Source organism: Mesoplodon bidens (genome assembly GCF_964165515.1).
Source record: "Mesoplodon bidens genome assembly, contig: HAP1_SCAFFOLD_96, whole genome shotgun sequence".
Taxonomy (NCBI): Eukaryota; Metazoa; Chordata; class Mammalia; order Artiodactyla; family Ziphiidae; genus Mesoplodon; species Mesoplodon bidens.
The window spans coordinates 641,985-667,986 of NW_027671845.1; the positions used below are offsets into that span (position 1 = coordinate 641,985).

The window sequence follows — 26,002 nt, forward strand, 5'->3', positions numbered from 1 at the left end:
AATACCATCTGAACTCTCCAAATATCTTTAGTTCTTTCAGATTGGTAAGAAGTGGTCTTGTTAATGACATAGTAATTCTTTTTCCCCTTGTCAATGAACAACATGGTGCACATATTCACTGAAGTGTGTCAAAACTCACACCTGTTAAATGACATTTTCAAATTAACTTCCTTAAGGTGATCCTGCCCTTAGAGAAGTAACTTTTCTTGCTTTTTCAGAGTCCTTAACTCCAAGAATCAAGTTTATTATTTAACTAGACCTACACTTCCAAATACTCTCACCAATAGCCACTGTCCCCAAAGAGTTTAGACTCTAGTGTTACCCTGAAGCATTTTTTCAAAGGAAAAAAAATCTCCCTAGAAAAAAGTATTTATATTCTCTTTAGGTTTAGTCTTCCTATGGGTATCAAACAATATTCACTCCTTCCTTAAATCTAACACAGACAAAAAAATTCCTGAATCTATACCATGCCAACTTCTGAATTCTGAATTTGGGATACAGTAAATTAATGATTAATAGTTTCTTCTTCAACTTCCTTTAGTACAAACACACACACATCCTAATTTTCTTAGTCTTTTAAAATACCATCACAATTGAATAAGATCACTAACTTCGATACTACGATATCATAATATAGGATTTCCTACTATGGTACCATAAAACATTGATCTCTGATGGCTCAATCACACTGAAAAGCTCTACAAACTCTAGGGTTCTACAGCTGTAGTTCTCCTTTTGCACTGCTTATTGAGAGGAAAAATTTGTATTCATACCTTATAACTTCTCTTTAAACTTGCCTTCCATTCTTAGGTTACTTAAGATTTTGTATATTCAAATCTGTCCATAAATTGGAGTCAAATATTACTCTGATATTTGATTAGGTGCTAAAATCAGTGGAAAATATTGTTTAAGGGAGTAAAGTCAAAATTACCCTTGAAAATCTCTTAAATCAACCATAACATACACTGTCCACTAAATAATTTTTATCAGTTTCTCTAAAGCTTAATCAATTTCCCTTACCCATCCTCTCAATTAATTATTCAATGAATTATTTGAGAATGGCAGAGAATCATGAATTCCTAAATAATGCATTCTTCTTCTCACGTACCTACTGGCTGTCTTTTCACTAGTTTCAAGCCCTCTTTCAAATGTAGCTGGAGCCAAATACTGTATCAACTGCATTGCCCCCATCAATATTGCCATATCATTCAGGGACTTTTCCTCCGCCTTCATAAACAATCTAATTTCCCTTCTATCAGCCATTTTGGATGATGCAGACACACATATGACCTTCCCCAGACTTCTTCCCTCTCTTCATAGCCTGATAACAGCTTGTGAAATTTTCCTATGGGAAACTAATAAACTCACAAGAAAGCATTAACCTAGGCATTCATGTTAAACCATGCATTCTCTCGGCCAGTGCTTCCAGGCCAAGATTACTACTTTTCTCAAGTTACTCCCCTGCTGAAAGAGTATTCATTACATCAATTTACAAAAGCTGTGAGCACTCCCCTTCCTCAGCAACAATCTGGTAGTTTAGATAAACGGTGGAGTATTTCTTGGCTCATTTCTATGGTAGTCTTAGATGGAGGCACAGCCATATGTTATGTCACAGTACAGTAATCTCAGACAAGACCACAAGTATATAAATCCTTATTTATGTAGACTTGAATATCTGGAAGAGCATGAAAGTGGGTCTGTTACTAGAAGAAAAGCCTACTTTACAATACAAAACACATAGAGAACAGTGGAGAGCACGGATAGTGTTTTCCTCTTTTCCATTTAAAGTCTATACCGGTTTCAGCTTAAAGCTGCATCTCTGTAGGTTCTCCCTAACTTTTCTCCTCTTCACCATGACCTTGGTTTTTTCAGCTTTCTTCTTACTCTGCAAGGCTTGATTAGCAGTCAATAGGCTCCTTTCATCTTCTCAGCAAGATACGCTGTGGGAGAGGTCAGGTACCTTGAAGGTCCTACGGAAATATGTTTTAATCTTTCAGTTAAACATCTACAATCAAAATTTCCCTTGCAAATGTTGATAGCCTTTATTTGGTGTTATGATAATAGAAACTTTCTTTTCTCATCTAAGCTAAGGCTCTCTTCTAGGAGGGGGAAATGACCAAAAAAAGGGAGGGGGGACTTGGAGAAAACAAATCTTGTCTTACTGCAGAACACTGAAGACAGAGAACAGAATTATATGGCACTTTTTCTTGAGGAGATGATGACATTGCACTGTGGTATTCTTTTTTCTTCTTTAATTAATTAATTTTTATTTATTTTTGGCTGCGTTGGGTCTTCATTGCTGCGCGTGGGCTTTCTCTAGTGGCGGCGAGTGGGGGTTACTCTTCATTGCGGTGTCTTCGCTTGTTGTGGAGCACGGGCTCTAGACACGTGGGCTTCAGTAGTTGTGCCATGCAGGCTCAGTAGTTATGGCACACTGGCTTAGTTGCTCTGGGCATGTGGGATCTTCCTGGACCAGGGCTCGCACCCATGTCCCCTGCCTTGGCAGGCGGATTCTTAACCACTGCGCCACCACGGAAGTTCTGCACTGTGGTATTCTAATGAGAGAAGTGGAATTTTTTTAAATTGTTTTGCATAGAGGGAATTTACCACCATAGTGGTGATATCTGACTTCTCTTGTGTCTTAACTTCTGAGACCTAAAGCCATTCAGCAGTGTTTTCTTGGTAGCTCTTGAAATACCAGACTGTAGTAGAAGAAATTACAGACCTTTGTCCAATGTCTAAAGCCAGTTTATTAACCAGAAGCACAATTTAAGGACTCTGTACTTCAAATAAATCAAATCCTTATAGTCTCTAATTTATACATAATCTTTCAGTTCCATTATTTTTCATTTCCAAAGATAATTTTTTTTAAATCCACTAGGCTATATTTTCTACCTAAACTATATGTTCCATTAAAATAAAAGTATGGGGGTTGCTAAATGGGCCAAGATCCTCTCATGTTCTATCATGTATGTCATTAAAAATAATTTAGAAAGCAATGCCATGTTTATTATCAGATTATGTGTCTGTTATAAAAGATACATTGGAAAACCAGGTTAATCATATGTGGTTTGATTGAGAAATTCAATCTTGATGAAGTAAAGAAATTTAAATGTTTAATTTTTTTTCAGTAACTGCTACAAGGGAAATTTAATGCTTTTGCAGTCTAGACCAAAAACTACATCTAATTTTAAAGAATTCATTTAAGTAAATATATGGACATTTCATGTACTACTATTATTATGTTATTATTTTTATTGGGGGGATATTTGTTCAAAGCAACAACTCCAAATAGCCAAAAAGCTTCCCACATGCTCTTCTCTAAATTCCTGTTTTGTTTAATTATAACCCTGAGTTTAGAATTAAAAAGAAAAAGGGGAAAAGAGGGAGACCCTCCTCTGACTACAAGCACAATTAGCTGCCCATTAGCAGTTATGATCCTGGTCTTCTGCCTCTGCTATCAGTGGCCTCTAATAACATGGGATGGGTTCACTCTGTGGCTTCAGCATGGGAAGAGTTTATGGTTCATCCTCATTCTTGCCTCTTTTACAACAGAAGACACCCCAAAGTGGAAGCCGTGTCTTACTTTTGTCACTTCCAGCAATAACCCCCTCCAACTTATTCTCTGGGCTACTGTTCGACCACACTGAGTTCTCTTTTAAGCTCTCTGAGAGTGACAGTGAACTAACTGGAGGACTGGTATTTTTATCATCTCTTACCCAGAAACACTGTTTCTTCTACCAGGTCTAACTGGTAGAACAAATGAAACAAATTTTCAAACAACAAAGTTTCAAACACACAAAACCTATCAAATGATTTGTTTGCTTTGTTTTGATCTCAATAACTGTAGCTTTCATCTCTAGAAGTTAAATTGGGTTCTTTTTTATATCTTCTATATTTCGACATAACTTTTTTTAACATGGGTGGTACAATTATAAAAGCTTTTTTTTTTTTTTTTTTGCGGTACGCGGGCCTCTCACTGTTGTGCCCTCTCCCGTTGCGGAGCGCAGGCTCCGGATGCGCAGGCTCAGCAGCCATGGCTCACGGGCCCAGCCGCTCCGTGGCATGTGGGATCTTCCCAGACCGGGGCACGAACCCGTATCCCCTGCATCGGCAGGTGGACTCTCAACCACTGCGCCACCAGGGAAGCCCTTATAAAAGCTATTTTGACTTCCTTATCTTCTCATTCTAACATCTGTGCCAGTTTTGGGTCACTCTCAAGTGATTATTCTTATTATAGTTCATCTTTCCCTGACCCTTTGTATGCCTGGTAATCTTTGGTTGGATGCCATAACTTATTAATTTTGCCTTGTAGTAGTGATGAATATTTTTGTATTTCTATAAATATTATTGAGTTTTGCTCTGGAACATAGTCAAGTTACTTGGAAAGGTTTTCACCTTTTTGTGTCTTGCCTTGAAGATTTGTTCTGCTCTCAAAAACTTCATTAGTTAAATGTTTTATATCTATTGTTTAGATGATGAAAATGAAATTCCTAGAGAAAATGTAAAAGCCATGTACCTGGCTGTGGTAGGATCTCAAAAATTATCATTGAATAATTGGAATTCATACCCCTCTGATTCTAAAAACACCATGGTGTCACTCTTCACAACGTTCCTCTGTTTTTAATTAACTCACTTACTAGCTAGATGAAAAGTCCCTCAAAAGTTTCTTAAATATAAAATTTAAATACTGTGCTAAAAATATATATAATAATTTTCTTACCACTGGCTCTAACAATTTACTCATCTAATTCAGGCTTTTCACTTAACAGTAATTACATATGGTTCTAATATGTGAGAATGTGCAACGAGAACTTACGTTGGAAAAATATCTGTTCTTACATTTCATATTATAAAAATGTTTTCACTGTACAGGAAAAGCCAGACATATTCTAAAATATTTATTTGCAGTAATGTCTTGGATATATATTTTCCTTTAATAATTAATAAAACTAAGAACTGACAATAACATTGATTGAGAAGGAGTATAATTTTGAGGTTCCTGCCTCAGAGACGATGTTAATCTTCATGTTCACACTTCATGTAGTTTAGTTCAGAAAAAAGTTTTCATTTTCCTCTTTGTAACTAAAAGAATCCCCATTCTGCATTCAGAACAGTCACAGTAAAAAACAAAGGCCTACTTTATATAAAGTCAGAATTTATAAACACACACACCCATATATACATATATGTGTATGTGTGTGTGTGTGTGTGTATATGTGTGTGTGTATATATATATATATATATATAAAACTTCCTTATTCTTGTTTCCAAAATATTATTGTAAAGAAAATTATGACTTATGTTGTATTTATTCATGAATAAACCCTAATGGAGAGTTCTACTCTTCGTTTTTGTCCAGTGTATGAACCCATATATAAGTTATGGAAATCCCCATCTTATGAGGAAGAATCTGTCTCTCGTTATTGAGATTGAAAATGCCAGCTACTTAATCTCTGAGTAACCTTTAAAGCCATAGGCTAGCATATGACCTTAGCTCTGACAATCAGTTATATCCATTCTGGAGACTGGACTAGAAGCTACTGACAAGAAGAAAAGACTGCTTAGAATATATTCTGGAAGTGGAAAGCACACACAGTTTTCAGTATCCAGAACAAATGTATCAGTGATTCATATTACTGTATTTAGCATCCCCTATCATTGATATTTGTAGTTCTAGCTGAAGTGTCTCTGCCCAGTGACTCTTGCACTAGGTTGTTCCCTGGACCAATTCTACAGCATGATTCCTAGGCATAAGTTTAAACTTCCAAACACCAATGCTGGTTCTTGAATCTTTTATTTAGAGATTCCATAAACTGTCCAATATCTTTTTAGTAGTTTATTTTCTACTTAATTAACCCAGAGTAAGTCATCTATTGCTCTAACATAAAAATTGATACCAGGAGAGATCAGAGACAACAGATCATTGAGGATATAGGGGAAACTGCCATCAGTTATCTAGCCTGGTTGGCACTGAAGACAGTAAATCCCTAGTTGGCAATAAGAAACAAATTGAGAAAAATTAACCTTCGAGTCTCCTGGAACTTAAAGCCTACTAGTGACCTGACTAGGGAAAACCAAGTAGTAACTCACATGTAAAAGGATGAAGGTCCTGGGACTTCCCTGGTGGTGCAGTGGTTAGGAATCCACCTGACAGTGCAAGGCACACGGGTTCGAGCCCTGGTCCGGGAAGCAACTAAGCCCACGAGCCACAACTACTGAGCCTGTGTGCCACAACTACTGAAGCCTATGAGCCTAGAGCCTGTGCTCTGCAACAAGAGAAGCCACCGCAATGAGAAGCCCGCACACTGCAATGAAGAGTAGCCCTCACTCACCACAACTAGAGAAAGCCCGTGCACAGCAACGAAGACACCATGGAGCCAAAAATAAATAAATAAATTTATCTTTTAAAAAAGTATGGAGGCCCTGAATATTCCAAATCTGTAGGGTGTCATGGTTACTTCTAAGGGCACTGGGAGAGCATCCTTTCCCAATTGTATTCTTAGCTCCTTTGTCAAAGATCAGTTGGCTGTATATGCATATGTTTATTTCTAGTCTCTCTATTCTGTTCCATTCATCTGTCTTTTTGCCAGTACCATGCTGTTTTGAGTACTGTAGGTTTGTAATATATTTTTTGAAATCAGAAACTCTTATGCCTCCAACTTTGTTCTTTCTCAGAACTGACAAATGGTGTTGGTGAAATTGGATATCCACATGCAAAAGAATGAAACTGGACTCTTGTATCATACACAAAAATCAACTCTAAATGGATTAAAGACTTAAACATAAGATCTGAAACTGTAAAACTCCTAGAAGAAAACATAGGGGAAAAGATCCTTGACACTAATTTTGGCAATGATGTCCTAACTATATGACACCAAAAGCACAGGCAACAAAGCAAAAATGGGCAAGTAGAACTACATCAAACTAAAAACCTTCTGAACAGCAAAGGAAACAATCAACAAAATGAAAAGGCAGCCTATGGAAGAGAAGAAAATACTTGCAAACCCTGTATCAGATAAGGGCTTAATATTCAAAATTTATAAGAAACTCCTATGACTTAATAGCAAAAAACCCCCCAAATAACCCAATTTAAAAATGGGCAATGATGGGCTTGAAGAGACATTTTTCCAAAGAAGATATATAAATGGTCAACAGATATATGAAAAGGTGCTCAACATCACTAACCATCAGGAAAATGTAAATCAAAACCACAATGAGGGAATTCCCTGGTGGTCCAGTGGTTAAGACTCTGTGCTTTCACTGCTGAGGGTGCAGGTTCAATCCCTGGTCAGGGAACTAAGATCCCACATGCCGCACAGCACAGACCAAAACAACCCCCAAAAAACAACAAAAGAAAACACACAATGAGGTATCATCCTGAACCTGTTAGGATGGCTATTATAAAAATAAATAAAGTAAAGTATTGGTAAGGATGTGGAGAAATTGGAACTACTGGGTACTGTTGGTAAGAATGTAAAATGGTACAGTTGCTATGAAATAGTATGGAGGGTCTTAAAAACCTTAAAAATAGAATTATCACGTGACCCAGCAATGCCACTTCTCTGTAGATAGTCTAAAGATTTGAAATCAAGATCTAAAAGATATTTCTGCACTACCATGCTCACTGTAGCATTATTCATGATAGCCAAGATATGGACAAAACGTACATATCCATTGATGGATGAATACATTTTTAAAATGTGATATATACATACAATAGAATATTGTCCAGCCTTAAAAAAGAAGGAAAATCTGCCATGTGCAGTAACATAGATATATCTGAAGATGTTATGCTAAGTGAAATATGCCAGTCACAGAAGAACAAATACTGCATGATTCCACTTACATGAGATATCTAAAATAGTCAAACTCGCAGAAACAAAGAATAGAATGATAGTTGCCAGGGGCTGTATTATACACTTAAAATGTGAGAGTAGATCACATATTGTTTTCTTACCACAATAAAATTTCTTTTCATAAATTAATAAAATAAATTAAAAATAAAGACAACAGGATAAACCAATGTAATAAGAATGTAATATTCCAGTCTTAAATTCCCAGCTCAAGATAAGGCCAAATATCATTAACTTTCTGTGAATGTGATAAAAGTCTTACTTCTTGCATCCACAGGTTGAGATAGAATAACACTAAACATTTAATTCTGATGACTGCTTTATTATGAGAGTTTAATTGGCATCTTGGAATGGGGCACTGACTGAAAAAGAACTGGACTTCTTTGTAGTGGGATGAGGATATAATGGTAGATTCCAATAAAGAAAGGACTCTCCAACCCTCACTTGCCATCTTTCTAAAGAGAAGTCAATTTTACGATATATAGTAACATTTTTTTCGCCATGATTGGAGACTTAGCCAAGAAGAGTTACCTAGAAAATGGAAGTCAATTTTTCCCATCCCAACCTCTTTACCCTTCCCTGTATTGATTCTTGGTACCTTCGATACCACTATTCTCCACTAGTCAGGGTGGAGACATGAAGATGAAATGATAAATGGCAGTTTGACTTAAGTCTGCCTCCCAGTAGGACTACTAGGATGCCCCAAAATTCCATAAATATTTCACTAGTTTCTTAGTATATCATTAAAGTAGTACACTCAGCCACAAGCAGAATCACCATCTTGGCTGCATGTCTCAGGGAATAATATTTTTATTAGGAAGAGCTCAATAAAAGCCCCAAGAGCTTCCTCTATTTATTATAATAATATGTCAAAAGCATGATTAAATCCCTAAGAGAATCACAGTGATTAGTTTCACTACTGAAGATTTTACAAATTCAGGGTTGGTGATTTCTATCATATTCCCTTTTAAAATTTCAATTTGTCTAGTGTAGAAGTCAGAGTATTCAGGAGTAAAACAGAAGATTGTTATAAATTTGATCAGCTAGAGACAGCAAATTGAGGCCGTTGTTCTATATGTGGTCTCTTCACTAGAACAAATCAGTAAGGTTCTAAGGGACCTGCTTTGCTTTCTAAGTAATCAATAGTTATTGATTAGGCACATGCTTTTATTCCTTTACTCTAAAAAGCTGAGAACATCAGAACAATTTGCTTGCAAATCACAAGGCAGCAATATTAATTTCACTGTATTGTCTCAACTTTTTCATTCTACATCACAGCTTAGTTCATAGAGACCTTGACCTTCTGACATCACACTTATCCTCTATTTTAATGACATCATGCTCAGAGAACCTACAGATCAGTAAATAGACTATCCAAAGTGTCTTGGCAAGACCCATGTCTGCCTGAAAGTCATAGATAAATTGCATGAACCTTGTCCATTCCCTATGATTTAGGAATCTCCCCCTTTATGAGGCAAATCCACCTTTCACCATAGAAGCTAAACATCTCAAGTACTTGTTTTCTCAGCCTCCTTTGAAACTAGGGCATTAGCACAAAAACGGAATTCTATCAGTTGGATGCATATGCCCCAGATTTGCAATTAAAAGCTGCCAGTGAGTGAGTGGAAAACAGTAATTGTAGAGTCTATACTGGTCACACAAAAGAACCCTAGTGGAAGCAATACCCTCTTTCCAGCAGCATCTAAATTCTGTGTTTGTGAGCTCAGCATTACAATCTGCAGAGTAATCAAGTAATCCAGCAGTAGCGGCAATCTCGTCTTCACCACATCAGACCATGAAATAAGTTTAGACATTTCTCCTGGCTGATAGTTTAGACCCACGGTTCTCTGACTCTCCAAACCATTCTGTGAGCTACTCTGTATCACTGTAATAAATTCATTTTCTTAAAGTTATCTAAGTCATATCATGTTGCTTAAAACCAAGAGTTCTGCCGATACACCCAATTAGCATTTAGTAAGCATCTTCAACTGGCCTTATCAGACCCTAAAGGAAACTAGATAGATAGGATACAAACTCTGTTAGTGCATATGCTTGTGGGGGAAACTGTGATGGTGTTAGAGTACACACATATGTAATAAACCATGGGAGTATAGCTAAAATTTTGCTTTTCTTATGCTAATTGTGATTTCTTCTTTGTGGATTATTAAAGTAAAATGCTTAATTCCTGAACATTTGGATCTATTTTAAAATAATTTTTGTTACTGATTTCTAACTCAACATCTCAATGGTCAGAAAGCATATTTTATTGTATTTCAGTCTTTGAAATATGCTGAGACTTGCTTTATGTACAACCATATAAGTAATTTTGTAATATAGTCTATATATACTTGTGAAAAGTGTGATTTCCATCATTGTTGCATAGAGCGTTTTATATATTTCAAATTGATCAAGTTTGATATTTGTGTTAAAAATCTTCCATGGACTTTTGGCTGGTTGTTCTACCTACTACTGAGGGAGTTGTGTTAAAATCTCCCACGATGATTGTGGATTTACATATTTATTCTTCTTTTCCTGTCAAGTTTTGCTGTATGAATTTTTAAAAACATTACTGTTTGTAGGAAATCTTAGATTTATTACATTGTTTTAGAGAATTGATCTTTTAATCCTTATGGTATTTGAAACAAATTCTACAGGTAAGCCATTTGAATAAGATAATTTAACAAGGTTGCTGAATCCAAGGTCAATATTTTAAAAAATCAATTGTATTTGTACAGACCAACAGCAAATAGGATATTCAGAAAACGATGCTCTTGATGGTAATATCTAAAAAGTGAAACACATAAAAATAAATCTAATGAGAGATATGAAGACTTCTATATGCAAAATTATGAAGCAGTACTGAGATAAATTAAAGAATACCTAGATAAAGGGATATACCATGTTCATGGACTGAGGGACTCAACTTATTAGAGAAATCAATACTCCATATATTAATCTCAGTTTCAACATAGTCAAGTCCCATTAATTTGGAGTTTTTTATTTTTGTTTTTGTGTTTGGCTGTTATATTTGTTGCATATTTGTTTGTCTGTTTGGTTTTTATTTCTTTGGGGAGATTAACAATGGTTTTAAAATCACTGGGAAGTGTGTCCTCCTACAATTTAAAACTGCTATTCTCTTCCTCATTGATGCTTAAAATTTCATATTTAGATATACATTCTATAACTTTACCTTTCTTTGCCCCTCTTAAATCTCACTCCTCACACTTCCCTGGGAGAGGCAGCACCTTAAGGCTTGTAAGCCATTTACATTTCAGTACAAGTTTGATACAAGTTTCCTGGAAGTTTTGGTAGGAGAAGGAGAGAACAGAGATAAGAGGCACCAAAAAGGGCAAGGAAAAAAGAAAATGAGTTCAATAAAGACAACCACAGATTGGAGAAAGACCAGCCTTTTGCTATTTCTCAATCCTTCTTAGAACAACTCTGTTGATTGACATTCAGAAAAACAGATGACTGCAGTATTTCTGCTTATTGATTTACTTTATATTCCAGTATAAGCCACTACCAATCAAGCAGTCATCATCTGCTTAATCCAAAGTTTTACTTTACAATTGTTTTTTATGTTGCTTTTTAAGTTGATATGACATCTGGATTCTAAAACATGACATTCTGTTCTCTTTTGGATACAGGAAAAAATATTTTGATGTTTGAGACTGTATGATTAATTTTCCAAATGGTGGAAAGAGTACTGGATTGAGAACAGAGATTTTAATACTTCTTAATATTTAATATGCAATCATCTATCTTTGGTAAATTCCTTAGCTAAGCAGGCTCATATTTTTCTCATTTGTAAAATGAAGGGACTCAAATATCTCATGAACCTGTTCTCAACCCCTTTAAGAGTACATGACTCTTAGTCAGATGTTCATTGGATCACTCAGCAAATTCTTGCTAAAAATAAGACAGTATAATTTTAGATGACACCTTTCTTTTAATAACATCAATTAATTTTTTCTCAAAAATTTCCAGTTAAGCAGTAGAGATAAATATCTTTTAGATATGGGGATATCAATAAAGACTGAAGTTTTACTAAGCTTACAGAGTTGAAAGTAAAAGGATAAGTATTGTTAATATCAATAGTATCATTTAGAAAATGCTTTTTACATCTTTTAGGTTTAGTTCAGAAACAAATAATGTTTTAAGTCATCTCCAAATGCTCAAAGGGCAAATAATTTATTCTATATATGACAATTATAATAACACAACACTTTGATTCCTTAAGTATGATTTGTAATTCAAACTTACCCCTCATTTATTATAAAAAAAAGTTTATTCCTTTGAGCTAAATTTACTAAAATAGATATAAATTGTCTGTGTTACATAATATTTTCAAATGTAACTTCCTTGTCTTACAATACCCTCACTTGAGACAGGCAATATAATAGATGTATTATTAAAATGCCTGCTCTTTCTACAATCTAATGGTTTTCAACATGACTTAGTCAATCAGTAAATACTTACATCAAAAGTTGCTGAGACCAGGGACTTCTCTGGTGGTCCAGTGGGTAAGACCCTGTGCTCCCAATGCAGGGGGCCCGGGTTTGGTCCCTGGTCAGGGAACTAGATCCCGCATGCATGCTGCAACTAAGAGTCCACATTCTGCAACTAAGATTCCGCATGCCACAACTAAGAAGTCTGCATGCCACAACTAAGACCCAGTGCAGCCAAAAAAATAAATATTAAAAAAAAAGAAAACAAGTTACTGAGACCAGGGGTTTTTAAATTGTAGTTCTTGGAGTTTGGGGATTTTGTCAAGGACATTTATGAGTTTATGAAAGAGCGGAGGGTACAAATAATCAAAGCCACACTTATTTTGTATTTCATAAAGTTATTGGGATTACATGTAAAATTTTGTTTGAAAGATGGGATATGTTCTATTAAACATCTGGATATCACTGACTGTACAGACGCTTTTCAAATGTAGAGGTTTATAATAATAATAATAATAATAATGCATATTGAGCATTCATTAAATACCAGGCACTGTTTGAGTGCTTAAGACACACTAACTTATTTCATCCTAACATCAATCCAGTGATCATTATCTCAATTTTAAAGACGTAGAAACCGAGGCACAGAAAAATTAAATACCTGTCCCAGTTAGTAAATGAAAGAACAATAATCAAACTCAGGCTGTTTAACTCCAGTACGTTCACTCTTACCCACAACATTAATTCACTTTCTTAGGACCTCCTTAGAATAGAAAAATGGACAATCTTAAAAGTCAGAAAAAAAGAGACAAAATAGACTCAATGAAGTTTCTGATCAGAAAAGCAGCAATACAAAAGTGGTATTAAAAATATTCATCTGGTAATTAATGTAAAATAAATAATAGGAGAACCTAACTTTGGGTATTTGGGCTCATTCATTTATTAATGAATATTAATTGAGCTAGTTATCATCCTTTGTGATTAGGCTACATTAATGAACAAAGCATAAAGAAAATTCTGCCCCTTTGGACTTTCTAATGGATCCAGAGACTAGTTACCTTGGCCCAAAGACCTGGCCTAGGAGGATAGCAAGGAGCCTACAGAGTGTTAGTCGAAAAAACAGTCAAATTTTTTTCTATCTAAAGGCTATGGCAGAGATAGAAGAATGAGAAAATCAGAAAGAGGGACTAGGTTTGGAGAGAAAAATGATTTTGAATAGCTATCCTTCAAGGAACAGCAAGACATCCATTTGTGAATATTTAGAAGGCAATTAGCAATACAAAGTTGGGGCTTTAGTGAGAGTACATTACATGGATACCATAGCCATTTCCCACTGAGGTAATAGCCAATCCAATGGCAGGTTTTAGCTGGAAACATAAAATTCAATCAATAGTCTGATAGAGGAGAACCAGCACACAAAATACAGAAGTATGGTGAATTCCCAAAATAATGGAATGGGAAAAATCAAAAAGAAGCACTCAAAGTAACAAACTGATTGGCTAAATATGTGAAAAGAGTAACAGGTAGTACATAGTCAACACAATTACAGCAAAAAGATAAGAGTCATCTGTGAGGAGCAAAAAATCAAAGGCAATTGAGATTTTAAGGTAAATGAGACAGAAGAAAAACCTTTGAATTTGGAAATTATAAAGCCATTACTGATGTGGAAAATGAAATCTTGGTGCAATGTGGAATGAAAGCAGGGTGAAAAGAGAACATAAAGAGTTCGTATATGTCATTTGTTTTGCACATATAGTACAAGGAAGGGGAGGAGTAGACCATTAGGAAGAAGGGCATGCTTCATTTTGGTGGTAACTGCATCAAGAACACTACAGGATTTTGAAACCACAAATTAGCTGATGATTAGAGAAAACTTTACTTAGCTTTGGAAAAGCTGTGCTTCAAATAGCTTACGGATAGCCCAACTAATTCCTTAGTCTTTCCACTACTATATGCTCCTTCCAATAGAGTAATACAAACCTGTCACTTGTTTTTAATAATGCTTGCTCATTTCCCCAGCAGTTTTCTCTTAATCTACTATCTTTGACTTCCTTGCCTTAGCTTACAGTAACATTTTAATCCAGGGACTATAACAATAATGCTGGACTCATTTATAATTCTATCTCTTCAAACACACTTTCTCACATGAAATGTTGTCAGGATTAATTAAAAAGAAAGTAAAGTGACAAATAAGAAAACCCTCTTTCAAAAAGATTTTTTAAAAGACCTTTGCTCTGAAAGGCAGATATGAATCACTGACAGCACACAGGTGGGTATTAGCTGGGTGTAATCAAGTTCTCACACTCTTTCACGCAAGCTTTGTTTCAGTCCAACTGTGCCCTCTACAGTCTTATCAAGTGAATGAAGGTGACTTTAGCTTGAAAGGAATCTGATAAGTCTCTGATACTCAGTCCACACTTTTCAGACAGGAAAGCAATATTTGATTCTTTATAAAAATTTCCGACCTATTTAATTTGGGGGAACTCTCTAAGATAAAAGGTAATTAAATTTAACAAGTGGATACATTTGCTTGGCTGTGTGATGACCACTGGAAAAGAAAATAAAGTTTTATATAGTCTAATTGTGTCCTTCGATACTGAAAACTATTATTAGTGACAATGTGGAATTTTACCTGAGCCCTCGAATCCTGGAAAACAGCAAAAGTTAAGATATCCCTCTGCCCTTTGTGTTGTGGAAAACAGCTTATTCCTAAGAACCACCACAGATGCCTCCTCTTGTTTACCTATGGCAATGCCAGACAAAGATATTCCAAATTGCCATTTTTTTGTCTCATAAATTATCATCTGAAGTGTTTATTCCTACTAATCAATTGGAACAAACTGCTTATTAATCAAACTGTAAAGTTTCACTCCTTCCTCCAGGCTCCAGAACTCGGACTCACTGTCAGACTGAGTCAACAGATAATCTCTCCTAAGAACAGGCTGACCTCAGGGTAAAATATTCTCTGATCTACCATCCACTCAAGCTACTCTTTTATCCCATTTGCCCACACCCTACCCTTAATACCCTTGTTACTTCCTCTCAAGAGAAGAAAAACCCCTTTTGATTAACCACTGAGAGGCTTGCAGATCTTAGGGTCACAGCATTCTCCCTAATGCGATAGTTCTCCTCCCCCAATTGCAATAGGCCCCTCCTCGCACTTACCCTTTTGAGTAAAGTTTCTCCTTACTATGCTGCTATTGTTTGGGTTTTTTTAGTTGACATTGGCAACTGATAGAAGAAGTAAATATCGCTGCATCTGGATATATGTGATAATGGGAGATTGAAAACTCTAAAATTTTTATTTGATTTTTATTGGAGTATAGTTCTTTTACAATGTTGTGTTAGTTTCTTGCTGTACAGCAAAGTGAATCAGTCATACATATACATATATCTGCTCTTTTTTAGATTTCCTTCCCATTTAGGTCACCACAGAGCACTGAGTAGAGTTCCCTGTGATATACAGTAGGTTCTCATTAGTTACCTATTTTATACATAGTAGTTATATATGTCAGTCCCAATCTCCCAATTCATCCCACCCACCCCTTCCCCCCTTGGTAACTGTAAGGTTGTTCTCTACATCTGTGACTCTATTTCTGCTTTGCAAATAAGTTCATCTCTACCATTTTTCTAGATTCCACACATAAATGGTACTGTACAATATTTGTCTTTCTCTGTCTGACTTACTTCACTCTGTATGACAATCTCTAGCTCCAACCCCATCTCTGCAAATGGCACTATTTCATTCCTTTTTATGGCTGAGGAATATTCCATTGTATATATGTACCACATCTTCTTTATCCATTCTTCTGTTGATGGACATTTAGGTTCCTTCCACGTGCTGGCTATTATAAATAGTGCTGCAGTGAACATTGGGGTGCATTCATCCTTTCGAATTATGGTTTTCTTTGGATATATGCCTAGGAGTGGGATTGCTAGGTCATATGGTAGGTCTATCTTTAGTTTTTTAAGGAATCTCCATACTGTTCTCCATAGTGGCTGTACCAATTTACAGTTCCACCAACAGTGTTGGAGGGTACCCTTTTCTCCACACCCTCTCCAGCATTTATTGTCTGTAGATTTTTTGATGATGGCCATTCTGACTGGTATGAGGTGATACTTCACTGTCATTTTGATTTGCATTTCTCTAATGATTAGTGATGTTGAGCATCTTTTCATGTGTTTCTTGGCCACCTGTATGTCTTCTTTGGAGAAATGTCTATTTAGGTCTTCCACCCATTTTTTGATTGGGTTGTTTGTCTTTTTGATATTGAGCTGAATGAGCTGTTTGTGTATTTTGGAGATTAATCCCTTGTCAGTTGCTTTGTTTGAAAATATTTTCTCCCATTCTGAGGGTTGTCTTTTCAGTTTGTTTATGGTTTCCTTTGCTGTGCAAAAGCTTCTAAGTTTCATTAGGTCCCATTTATTTATTTTTGTTTTTATTTTCATTACTCTAGGCGGTGGGTCGAAAAAGATCTTGCTGTGGAAAACTGTAAATATTAAATGATTTGGTTCATTCAGTGAATTATGAGTGTTAATGAATACATTAAACAGTCCACAAAGAGAGAGTCCTTTAAGCATCTGCTGTGTGCTAGGGTTTCCTCTACTAGGCCACAATTAGAAAAATCTGTTTGCTCAAAAAGCACATAGGTCAGTACAGAAGACTAACATAAAAAAACATCATGAGATGCATTGATAGAAATGTACACAAAGTGCTATGTTTACATTTGATAAAGTCATTTACTATGAGTGCCTAGGGTCTATGGCAGGAAAATGATGTGACCAGAAAAGTTTGAGAGTAAAGGTGATATCTGAGAAGACCATCAAAGAATAAACACGACTCTGTCAGATGAACAAACTGTGAAGAATCTGTATTTGGCATTGGGAACAAAGTGATCACAAAAACCCCAAGTAATACCACGGTTCCTCTGGAGAGCAAAAGTAGTTGGAACTGACTCAACTGTAGCTCACATATGTAAGACAACTGAAGGGGAGCTGGAAAGATGAGCAGATACAAAGCAGCACAGCCTTTTACAACTATGAAACTTGGGGACTGCACAACTCCAGTGGGTACCATTCATAATAATGTCAATGTGAATGACACAAGCTGGAGTTGTGTACAGCCCTGAGCAAGACCTCTGAGCAGGTACCAAATTAGTAGAGTATTTTTATGACAAGTGTATAAGTTAGGATGCTTTTGGTAGCAAAAAAATGGAAACCCAATCTCTCTGTCTTCAACTTCAAGAGGATTTTGGAAAGAACATCAGGGCTCATATAACAGAGAAGGACCCTATGGGGCCTTCCTAGGATAGACCCCTCCCCCATATCCTCTACTTTAGCTCCTCTCTGAAGTACATAGATAACAGTATTTGATGCACATTTCCTGCTTTACAGATGCTAAAACTCCCACCAAATGGAAGGTTAACTACTTAATGACCATGAGCACATAGCCCCCAGGCCTACTGGAGCCAAAGAATTGATGACGTTAACCCCTGTGACACTGTCCTGAAACCTCACCATCAACCAAACAGAGAACTGTGCACAAGCTGATCACATACCCTGGGACTCCCCTCCCTCACCTTGCCTTTAAAAACACTTTGCTGAAACCCATCAGGAAAATGAGGCTTTTTGAGTACTAGCTGTCCGGACTCTTTGTATGGTGCCTTACAATAAAACACGGCACTTTAGTTCACCACAACCCAGTGTCAGTAGATTGGGTTTATTGCACGTGGATAAGTGGACCCAAGTCTGCTTCAGTGACACTCACAATACTGCTATGGGGCTTTTGCACAGCAATGGAAACCATAAACAAGACGAAAAAACAACCCTCAGAATGGGAGAAAATATGTGCAAAAGAAGCAACTGACAAAGGATTAATCTCTAAAAGTTGCAAGCAGCTCACACAGCTCAATATCAAAAAAACAAACAAACTAATCCAAAAATGGGCGTAAGGCCTAAATAGACATTTCTCCAAAGAAGACATACAGATTGCCAACAAACACATGAAACGATGCTCAGCATCACTAATCATTAGAGAAATGCAAATCAAAGCTACAATGAGGTATCACCTCACACCGGTCAGAATGGCCATCATCAAAAAATCTACAGACAATAAATGCTGGAGAGGGTGTGGAGAAAAGGGAACCCTCCTACACTGTTGGTGGGACTGTAAATTGGTATAGCCACTATGGAGAACAGTATGGAGGTTCCTTAAAAAACTAAAAAAGAGAACTACCATACGACCCAGCAATCTCACTACTGGGCATATACACTGAGAAAGCCATAATTCAAAAAGAGTCATGGACCACAATGTTCATTGCAGCTGTATTTACAATAGCCAGGACATGGAAGCAACCTAAGTGTCCATCAACAGATGAATGGATAAAGAAGGTGTGGCACATATATACAATGGAATATTACTCAGCCATAGAAAGAAACGAAATTGAGTTATTTGTAGTGAGGTGGATGGACCTAGAGTCTGTCATACAGAGTGAAGGAAGTCAGAAAGAGAAAAACAAATACTGTATGCTAACACATATATATGGAATCTAAAAAAAAAGAGAAAGGTTCCGATAAACCAAGGAGCAGGACAGGAATAAACACACAGATGTAGAGAATGGACTTGAAGACACAAGGAAGGGGGAAGGTTAGGCTGGGACGCTGTGAGAGAGTAGCATGGACATACATACACTACCAAATACAGAGTAATAGAGAGCTAGTGGGAAGCGGCCGCATAGCACAGGGAGATCAGCTCGGTGCCTGGTGACAGCCTGGAGGGGTGGGATAGGGAGGGAGGGAGGGAGACGCAAGAGGGAGGGGATATGGGGATATATGTATACATATAGCTGATTCACTCTGTTATACAGCAGAAACTAACACACCATTGTAAAGCAATTATACTCCAAAAAAGATATTTAAAAAAAAGAAAAAGAAAATAATGGAGGGTTTGTAAAGAAAAGGGAAAAGCCAAAAAGTGCTGGATATAATTGAGGATTTCTGCATTAGGAATTCTGCAGCACTGTGAACTACAAGAAAATTGAGTAGGGGGATGAAGATTTAAGAATGTTCAACTTTTTATGAATTTAATTCCTTTTTTCACCTTTTTTTATGAGTAATGGTTAAAATTTGAATTCCTTTATAAATTACTTTTAGGTGATTAACTGTGTTTTTTAAAATGCATCTCTGTACAAAGACTCTCTCAAATTTATTATGGTGGCCTAAATAAATTAATACATCTTGAAGGTCTTAGTGGTAAATCACCATGTTTAATTCCAAGAGAATTTAAAAGGTAAAGAAAAATTAGTTTCAAAAATATTTTCAACAAGTTGACATTTATGAAAAATTTTGAAAGATGAGCAGCTATGGGCATACCACCTTATTTTAGCTGATGAACTAATGAATATAGACTTCACACATTTTCAAAGTACTGAACTGCCTTTTCTTCTATAGCAATCCGCAACATATACCAGGTTAAAAAAAACCAATAATCTTTGGGCTTCCCTGGTGGCGCAGTGGTTGAGAGTCCGCCTGCCGATGCAGGGGACACGGGTTCGTGCCCCGGTCTGGGAGGATCCCACATGCCGCAGAGCGGCTGGGCCCGTGAGCCATGGCTGCTGAGCCTGCGCGTCCGGAGCCTGTGCTCTGCAGGGGGAGAGGCCACAGCAGTGAGAGGCCCGCCTACCGCAGAAGGAAAAGAGAAAAAAAAAAAAAAAAAAAAAAACCAATAATCTTAAATCATGATTTCTTCCCTAAAATCCCCTTTCTACTCATTTATAAATCCTCCTTAATATTAATTTTTTCCTATCATATTTCTCAGCCTTGATTATTTCATGTATTTGATGTACAAATGTATTGAACACTTACAATATGTACAAGATACTTTTTTTAAAAAGCTACATGTTAGTTGACTCTTTTGTGCTTGGCACTGGAAGATACACCGTTGGAAGATTCAGCCCCTGCACTCAATTTTCTCACAGGTTAAAGAAGATTCAGACAAGTAAATCCACAATTCAATACTCTACTATAAAAGGTATGAGAAAGGGTTGCCCAGGGGGTTTTGATTGTAAAGAGCAGGAGAAACTATCTTTTCCTGGGTATGGGAGGATTCCTAGAGATGTTACCTGAGAAAAGGAAGATGAGAAGAAATTGCTAGGTGAATAAGGGATACTTTTTAGCTTTTATTTCTATTCAATTCTCACAAAAAAAGAAAAAGTCAAAAAAAATAAATGAAGGTATGTGACTCTCAGAGCTCCTTAGGCTCTTTGGTATCTATATTTGTAGCTGGAGATACATGTGCCACAGTTATGTTCTAAGTTAAGGGAGTCTGCGTGTGTCATGCATCAAGCATGTAGCACAAGCTCATGTTAATAAAAATAGCCATTCAGGCATAATCAAGGTAGAAGAGCAACAACTCACTACATATTTACCGATACCTTTCCTCTAGTCTCCTCTCCTGTGTTCCTTTCACCCACCCAAATGTTTTGGTGTGTAAACTTTCCTCTCAAGACAATGGAGTCCACAGCATGGCCATCACAAGTTTGAGTGTTGAACAATAGGTGAGATCCCTAGTGAATAATTACACCCAGTTGGAGAAGACTAAACAGTGCTTGGAGCCAGGTGAGAGAAATAGCGTTTGGCTTATCTGCTCTGAAATAATATCTGAAAGACTCAATCCATAAAGTTTCCATATGGTTGAAAGCAAGTTGAAGAGTGAACACTGGGTCTTAACATTGTGTGTGTGTGTGTGTGTGTGTGTGTGTGTGTATGTTTTGATTCATCAAATGTTAGGGAGAAACATTTTATGACAGAAAGAGCACTGGCCCCAGAGGCATGGGTTTAAAGTTCTGTATCTGTCACTCTCTTGACAGGCTTTTTAAAAAGCTCTTGTAATGACTCACTTAATGCTTTTTTACATATGAAAAAGAATGAGCCTTTTTCAAACTTAAAAGTTTGATGATTTCATGGTCACTTTTAGTCGCAGCTTTTTAAGATTCCCCATCTAAATAAACTCTTAGGCTCCATGACGTGTGCCCAACCTAGACATGCCGAAGGGGCTTTGAAATCCTGGCCTGCTTTCAGCCAACTTTATGCATTTATATCAGCTGATTTGTTACTTGATAAAAATGTTCAGGATAATGCAGTCACTTTTTTCAATGTTGTAGAAAAGACCACTTCAGAAACAGATTACAACAGCCATGATAATGGACCGGAGTCCTGAGGCATGGAGCTGAGAATTCCATCTCCCCCTGCATGAGAGAGGCAGGTTGTTACCCTCTACAGAATCTAAGTTGGGGATTTGCTCCCTAACCCCCTAACTCTGGCTAACAGCTTCCCATCAGCCTACCATCTGTGAATGAATCTGGACCTGCAGATTTATAGTCTCAGTTGGTACCGTGTCTTAGGATGTGGAGGACAGCTCGCTTATTATTCCCTAATGCTGCTGCTTCTCAATCTTAAGAGCTAACTCAAGATTTAGTGAATAATCTATACACACGTTACATGAGCTACTCAGATTCCCTCCCACATCGTGTCTTCCAGACTGAGGAGTTCTTCCAACTGCCTATTCTCAAACCCCCAACCTCACCCACACCTTCAGCTGAGGAGCTGCTTCCTCAGCTGCAATGGAAGGGGGAGGCTTCTGGAAGCCTTCCAGTGCCAAACGATGCAGGGGACACGGGTTCGTGCCCCGGACCGGGAGGATCCCACATGCCGCGGATCGGCTGGGCCCTTGAGCCATGGCTGCTGAGCCTGCACGTCCGGAGCCTGAGCTCCGAAGCAGGAGAGGAGACAACAGTGAGAGGCGCGCGCACAGAAAAAAAAAAAAAAACACAGGAAAGCATTGGGGCAGTAAGACGGGCAGTGGACATGAACAGGCCCTTCATACAAAAACAGAAAGACACCAGTCTGAAAAGACCACAGAATGAAGGACTCCAACTACGTGACATTCTCGAAAGGGCAAAAATACACAGACAGTAACAAGACCAGCAGCTGTCGGGGGCTTGGGGGCACTGGGCGGGTGAACAGGTGGCCCCCAGGGATGTTTCGGGCAGTGAAATGGTTCTGGGTGGCACTGCAGTGGTGGCTGCAGGTCATCACACCTGTCCAAACCTGAACAGTAGGACACAGAGAGTGAGCCTTAATATAAACTACAGACTCCAGGGGAGAATTAGGTGTCAATGCCGATCCATCACTGAGATGACGCGCCACACAGGCCAGAGACGTTACCAAGGGAGGGAACCCAGAGGAACGGGTATAGGAAAGCGCTGTCTGCTCGATTCTGATTCTCCTATAACCCTAAAGCTGCGCTAAAGACTGTCCACCAATTAAAAAGAAGAAACGGCTTCTAAGCACGTGACAATACTCTCAACCTCATTCACGATTCAGAAAAACCCCGAGGGAACGTCCATACTGCTTACCGGGGCCTAGGATGAGCGGGAACACGCCGCGGCCTCGCCCCTTCCTGTCGGGCATCGCGCTGGAGCCCAGAGTCCCCCTGACTTGACCCACCGCACCCCACCCCGCGTTTCATGCCGTCCACAGTCTCTACACATGACATCTTTTGATCAGATGACTCACTGTCCCAATTACAAGGTTTCAGTTTCTCCACAGAAAGAAACCAAAACCAGCACAGAGGGGAGGCTCTTCAGTCAAACTCAGGGTCTGCCTGCCTTCACGTCCCGCTCTTCCTGACGGGAGGCCCACATCCTAAGGAGGGAGGTCCTTACCAGCACCTCAGGAGCCTCATCCAGTCCACCTCACGCTGCTCTGAGAGCCTCGCCAACCTCTGCAGCTACCCAAGTCCTGGGCACTTGAGGGCCGTCCCCCTTCCCCGAGTCACTGAGCCACGTGCTCTGACAATGCATTTAAAACCAGGCTCTCGGACTTCCCTGGTCGCACACTGGTTAACAATCCGCCTGCCAATGGTGGGCACACGGGTTCGAACACTGGTCCGGGAAGATGCCACATGCTGCGGAGCAACTAAGCCCGTGCACCACAACTACTGAGCCTGCGCTCTAGAGCCTGCGTGCCACAACTACTGAGCCCACGACCCGCAACTACTGAGGCCCGCATGCCTAGAAGCTGTGCTCCACAATAAGAGAAGCCACCGCAATGAGAAGCCCGTGCACTGCCACGAAGAGTAGCCCCCGCTCGCCGCAACTAGAGAACAAAGCCCGCGCGCAGCAACAGAGACCCAACGCAGCTGAAACTGAATAAGTTAAATAGTAAACAAATAAAAAATTTAAATGACTAAATAAATAAATAAATAAAAGCAGGCTCTGCTTTGTCAGCACTCTGGAGTTCCCTATGTATCGACAGGCAGGATTCCCTTCCTCTCTTGTAATTACGTCTGTGAAGTGCCTTTCCCGAGAAGCACAGAAGCTCCTGGAAGCAGAGAATTGCTTCTTAAGATCACATGCAGAAACTGAAGACATTTGATGCTTATGTCAAAGATAAAAGACACAACACTAGACGGCGTGAAGGGTCCTCGAGGCCAAGAGCCAGGCAAGCAGGACACTTCCTCTGGGGACCCTTCCATCAGCAGAGAAGAAAATGTCCGTGGCCAGAACTGGCACTCAATTCGCTTTGAGCTGAGCAGCACCCGTGTAATTACACAGGCTCCCCAAAGAGTAATTACTCCCACATTTAAGAAAGGAGATGGCTTTTCAGGCAGGGAAGGCAAGTACAGTCTTCCCAGCTGGATGCACTGTGTGTGCTGATGGTCACGATGGAGCTGGGCCCCAGAGCTCTGCTCTCCCCTCAACCCCCCAACCTCACCCTCACCCTCAGCTGAGGAGCTGCTTCCCTGAGAACACAGAAGCCATCGGAGGGCTTCCCCACCTGCAACCCAGCTCTGCCATCCCCTCCCCACTCCAGGACCACGGGCAGCAGCTCTCCCCTCCCCCACACGCATCTACTGGATCATTCCCACTGTTATTTCTCCCATCACATCACAACACAACACAACACAACACAACATCCTCCCCGGACCTCAGCTCCTACCCCAGCTACTGTCCAGTTTCTATTTTCCCCGTCACAGCAAAATGTCTTGAAAAAGTTGGGACCAGAACAAACCCAGTTCTCCCACACCTCTCTCCTAAGCCTCTCCGATCAGGATTTTACCCCACAGATCCATCCAAATGCATCATCGGCGAGTTAGGACCTCCCCCCAGTGCTGGGCTCGATGGTTATTGGCTCCGCGGAACGGCAACCTCGTTTGTCCAGTCACCCAGGGAACCTCTAAAGTGCTTCCCACATGCAGACAAAACGCTGTGATTAATATTTTAGGAGAAATACTCAGCGTGGAGAATACACTTGAGCTGCTGGAGGAAAGAGGTAGCGGCACAGAAAAGAAGTTTCTGTAACTACAGAAATGAACAGATAAGCTGTTTTAATGGTAGCAAGTATGGGATGAAGGAGAACGAATAAAAACCATTCAGAATACGACATTAACAAGCCTCACACTACAACGTGGTAACAGAGGATGGAGAAGGACTTTAGAATGAACTCATTTGTCTGGGCAGGTGACAGGCTGGATGATGCAACGATGAGCCGCCAGAGACAACAGGACAAGGCAAGGGGCAGGGGAGCTGTAAATAATCATTTCTGGATCTACTGGATCTAGTCATCCGAGGTGCCCTTTGGACAAACGCCATAGAGATGCTGGCAAGTGGCTGGACAGAGGCATCTGTCTGGTCCAGGTGGGAGAACTGACAGAGCTGGAGGTGAAAAGCACCAGAGGGTGAGATCAGACGGGGTGGAGAGTCATGGACCAAGGGTGAAACGACAACACACACAGAGGGCGGAAGACAGAGTCAGTCAGGAAGACAGCAAGGAGAGATCTGTCACAGAAACCAACAGAGCAGACTCTGCGGATGGCAAGGCGACAGTGGTCTGAGGTGACGACTGGCAAATCTCCACTGCTTTGTATGCTGGATGCCAGGTCACCTCAACCGGATCAGGTTCCGTGGAGGGGCAGAACCAAGACCGCAGGCTGCACGATACAATTCAGCTGGGAAACAAGAATCTTTGCCAGAGACCTCACTGCATGGTGTGTAGCGCGACCCTCTGAGATTGTAAGAGACAAAGAGCGCAATTTACTGGAAGGGTGACAAGGCTGTTCTTCCAGATGATCCTCATTGCATCCCTCGACTGAGCACTGAAAACAATGTACCTATGTGACAACGGTGTTCTACTGAACAGACAACTTATATGCACTGAGTGCTCCCTGGACAGCACGCTCTCGGCTTACAGGAAGCACAAGGAAGGCACCAATGTCAACACGTTAGGGGCTGTTGCTCAGGAAGGCTCACGGCCTACAGCGGGATCCTCAAGGAAACCTTTTAACGCTCGAGAACAAAAGTGATTTGGCAGGACCATATAAGTCAAGCAAGGGATGGTGTTCTGCCACAAATGTCAAGAACACGAGGCTTGTACTGTGGCTCTAAGAGGATCCTGGGATCTACACGCAGAACTTGCCAGAAACACTTGGTGCTGACCTGCTCCTCTACACTTTGTCTAACCACATCTTTTACCGACTCCTACTTTCCCATTTTAACTTTTGAACTATTCGCCTCCCAAGGTGTTATCACAAAAGAACAGCAGCAGGTAAATACGTAAACAGCAAAACTCACCAGAGGCTGACTCATTTTCCGCTGCTCTTGGAACAACGTGCAGGACTGTGACAGTGGAGGCGGACCT

The 26,002-nt window shown here is 39.3% G+C and overlaps 1 long non-coding RNA gene across 1 annotated transcript in view; it reads right to left on the reverse strand.

The window, feature by feature from the left end:
* The window catches only part of LOC308610933, an 86,035-nt gene extending 60,033 nt beyond the window's left edge, over positions 1–26,002 (reverse strand). The window contains exon 1 of the long non-coding RNA XR_014014709.1: positions 25,936–26,002. This is a non-coding gene — a long non-coding RNA (uncharacterized lncRNA). The remainder of the gene's footprint in view (positions 1–25,935) is intronic.